Consider the following 4,382-nt stretch of genomic DNA (forward strand, 5'->3'; position numbering starts at 1 on the left):
TATGCCATTATTATATCTCTGAAAATTAGCAATAATTCCTTAATAGCATCTAACATACAGTCTATATTCATATTTTCCTATCTCAAAACTGTCTTTTTATACTTGGTTTGTTCAAACTGGGATTCAAAACTACTCATCACAGTTGATTGTTTTGTGTCCTAAAACCTTTAAAAAATATCATTTAGTTGTTTTAAAAACTAAATCGTTTTTCCCATAGAATGTTCCAGATTCAGAATTTGGCAGGTTATGTCCTCACAACATCATTTTATTTGTTTTTCTAGCTCTTTAAAAAAAAAATTGTCTTAATTGCCTCTTGTTGTGGCTCTAGAGCACATGGGCTCAGTAGTTGCAGAGTGCAGGCTCTACAGTGTGTGAGATCTTAGTTCCCCGACCAGGGATCAACCTGTGTCCCCTGCATTGCAAGGCAGATTCTTGCACTGAACCACTAGGGAAGTCCCTCTTCTAACTTTCATACTTCCTACAAATGGGTAGTTAAATCCAAAGCAGTGCTGCTCAATGTCACTGTTTATAAGGGATAAGGATTTTCTATGTCTGTGCTATCCAATAGAGCAGCCACGATCAATATATGATCAGAGAGTCCTTGAAATAGCAGAGGGACTGAACTGTCCAGCCTGTTTTCCAGCGACCTATAGCTGTGAACTAAGGTTTAGTGCAAAGGAAATAGAAGAAAGTGATGGCCTCAACTTCTGGGTCTTGTCTCTGAAAGGAAGGGGACTAGCTCTCATTCTCCCCTTCTTCAGACTTCAGATTCCTGCCTGTGTGAGTGCAGTGATGAGTCTTTCCCACCATAGCCATGTAAGAAATACTTTACACATGACAGAGCAATAAGATAGAATGAACCTGGACTCCTGATACTACACCACCCCCAGACTGCTTATGTTTAAACTATTATGGGAAAGTTATGCTCTATCTTACTTTAAGCCACTGTTAAATTGGATCTGACTACAAAGCAAACAGATTCTCCAATACATGTCCCATTTAACTCAGCACACAAGCCTGCTGTGGGAGGAGAACTGTTTCCAAGGATGTTAGTCATCCCTCTACTTTAACCTGCTGTGTGTGTCTCTATCTAATGAACAAGGTACTGATAGTCACTTGCAGAGATGGCATACACATGGGCTCAATAAGGGATTTTCCCTCCCAAAGGCCCTCCTTGCCACTACTGAGTACTTAATTTTCCAGATGGTAGCAAACCATAGCACCAAAATATTCTAGTTGTCTAGGGTCCTGACAGCTAGCTGCACCATGTAGGTGCCTGTAACCTTTCAACATGTAGACCGAGCTTCCCAGGTTGGGCTCATGGTAAAGAACCCGACTGCCGGTGCAGGAGACTTAAGAGACGTGGGTTTGATCACTGAGTCGGGAAATCCCTTGGAGGAGGGCATGTCAGCCCACCTCAGTAATCTTGCCTGGAGAATCCCATGGACAGAGGAGCCTGGTGGGCTATAGTCCAAAGGGTCGCAAAGAGTTGGATGCTACTAAAGTGACTGAGCACGAGAAGAGGCGGCGGCGGCTGCAGAAGCGGCGGTGGCGGCGGGAGCCGAGGAGGAGGCTCCGGAAGCTGCTCGGGAACCGGGGACGCCAGAGTGCCCGCTCCCTGAGCGCTCAGCCCCGGAGGCGGCTCTATGGAATTCTGAATCTTGGGTGAGAAAAGCAACATGGAGAGTGAAGGAGCCAAGCTTCTGCCAAGCCGCACCCATCATGGCCAGACTACAACTGAATAATGGTTGACCAGGGAGACTTAACCAGATTTCAGGGCGGAGACGGTCCCGGTGCTGACGGAGAGCCCTGTTCCCGGCCCAGCCTGGCAGGGCCACCGCGGGGCCCTTCTGTCTGGCTGCACCCGGGTGTGCAAGGGAGCATGCATTCATGGCCGAGCACGGGACCCTCCTCCAGGACCTGACCAACAGCATTACCCTTGAAGATCTGGAGCAGCTCAAGTCAGCCTGCAAGGAGGACATCCCCGGTGAGAAGAGTGAGGAGTCACTACTGGCAGTGCCTGGTTTAGCTTCCTGGAGAGCCACAATAAGCTGGACAAAGACAGCCTCGAGCACATCTTTGAGATCTCCTGCCGTCCTGACCTCCTCACTATGGTGGTTGACTACAGAACCCGTGTTCTGAAGATCTCTGAGAAAGATGAGCTGGACACCAAGCTAACCCGTATCCCCAGTGCCAAGAAGTACAAAGACATTATCCGGCAGCCCTCTGAGGAAGAGATCATCAAATTGGCTCCTCCACCGAAGAAAGCCTGAGCAAGGAGGAGGAAGAGGAGGAAGGTTGGACCTTCATCAGACTACTCTTTCTCCATCCTCCAGGGGAGGGGCAAGGGCAGCCCTCCCCCATCTACCCACTTACTAACCTGGTCCTAACCCCTTACTGTGTGCGTGTGTGTGTGTGCACACACTCTGGCTGTCTGTCTACATGTCTAGCTCATCTAGTTCCTCCTCCTTGTGAGGGGGTGGGGGTCAGGGGCTGGGGGTGGTGGTGGGGCTCAGGTTCCCCACTCTAGGGGGAGTTGGGGGCTATTTCCATGTAAATAGAAATAGACACATTCTCTTACTTCCCTTTCCTCCACTCTTCCCCCACCTCCAAGTGTGGGAGCAGAAAGGACCTGTGTTTTCCTACATTGAGGAGGCAAGGCAAGAGTGAGGCATGGGAGAGTTGGGTGAATCTAATGAAAAGCAGTGAGAGGGAAGATGAAGAGACCACCCAACCCCCACCTGGAAGGGGCAAGGAGAAGCCAGAGTTTGTGTTTGTACCCCAGTGCTGGACTGGCTGAGGAGTCCTGTTTCTGACTGTTCCTCAGGTTAAAGGGCCTGGCTACCAGCAGGTCCCCTTTTGTTCCCCTTTCATAGGCCTAGCATGGGTATGAGCCAGTGAATTGAAGAGAGAGATTACTGGATCCTTCCCTGGCCCCAAAGTTCAAACCCCATGGAGAACCCAGCACTAGATTCCACCCCCATCCCCCACCTGTGGAGAGACTATGCTGGGAACATGCCCCCACCACTGAACCTGAGGGGATGAAGGCAGAGAGGAGTCCTCTTTTCTACTCATTTATTCCTACTCAGACTGTTGCACATACTAACCTGGGGAGTTCCTAGAATAGAAATCCTTAGGTTTTAATTCCAGTCCTCTTTCCACCTACAGAGTCCCAATGTGGTAATTGTAGGCAACGTTCCCTCTCTCCGTGGTCTAGAGGCCCCTCCCCCAAGGTAGAAAGAAGGGAAGAAGCTAACTACAGTGTTTCCGTTGCACTGATCCCCAATTCAGTCCAGGAGGGGGCTTGGTAACGCCTCTCCCTCAATATCCTGGCACCTTGGGCTTGTGAACGCCTCCTAGCCAAATCGCTAGAGTACAGTGACCCCAGCTTCCTGCCTGTCCCAAGTGAGCCCTCCCCACCCTGACAGTGCTAACTGTGTGTACATATATATTCTACATATATGTATATTAAACCCGCACTGCCATGCGTACCCTTTAAAAAAAATAAAAAATAAAATGACTGAGCACACACACCTCATGTTGACCGTAAGAATAGATGCTTAATTCTGCATTTGCCAGGCTTCCTTTACCCATCATTCTTCTGCCAGCACTAACATCATTTGTGTTATTTACTGAATATCCTAGACACCACCATACTTTCTTAGTAAATGTTGCTTTCAAACAGGATTTTTATTAATGGCCAAAAAAAGGTGAAGCTGTGGTATAAGGCTCCAGCTATTCCTATCATGAACTGTGGCCTTAAAAGGCAGAAGATGGAATGGATAAAGGAGAGGGAAAATCATAAATGCCAAACTAAAGCTGCATGACAAGTTGTAAAAATGAGAACAAAACCTCTACTGTACTTTCTTAATTGGGCATCTGGCCATCAGAATAAAATGTACATATTCCAGCCTCCCTTGCATTTATCTGTGGCTATGAACTAAGGTTTATGGAAGTTGAATAAAGTGGTGGATTCAACTTTTGAGTTGTGTCCCTAAAGAGAAGGTAGTAGCTTTCACGTTCCCTTCATCAGACTTCAGGCTTCTGCCTGGTAGGTGAATGTACTGCAAGAACTTGAATAATTATTCCTCCTCACTATTCTTTACAAGAAATAGCATTTGAACAAAATTCTTTATCCTCTTTGCTCTTCCTTTTGCCCTAGTGTTGTTTCATAGCAGTTCAGTTCAGTTCAGTTCAGTTCAGTCACTCAGTCGTGTCCGACTCTTTGCGACCCCATGAATCGCAGCACGCCAGGCCTCCCTGTCCATCACCAACTCCCGGAGTTCACTCAGACTCATGTCCATCGAGCCCGTGATGCCATCCAGCCATCTCATCCTCTGTTGTCCCCTTCTCCTCCTGCCCCTAATCCCTCCCAGTTTCAG

At 47.9% G+C, this 4,382-nt stretch overlaps 1 pseudogene; it reads left to right on the forward strand.

The window, feature by feature from the left end:
• The first annotated feature begins 1,890 nt into the window (after window positions 1–1,890).
• On the forward strand, window positions 1,891–2,408 carry LOC138435296 (astrocytic phosphoprotein PEA-15 pseudogene; annotated as a pseudogene).
• Window positions 2,409–4,382: the final 1,974 nt, after the last annotated feature.

This window comes from Ovis canadensis, chromosome 1, assembly GCF_042477335.2.
Source record: "Ovis canadensis isolate MfBH-ARS-UI-01 breed Bighorn chromosome 1, ARS-UI_OviCan_v2, whole genome shotgun sequence".
Lineage (NCBI taxonomy): Eukaryota > Metazoa > Chordata > Mammalia > Artiodactyla > Bovidae > Ovis > Ovis canadensis.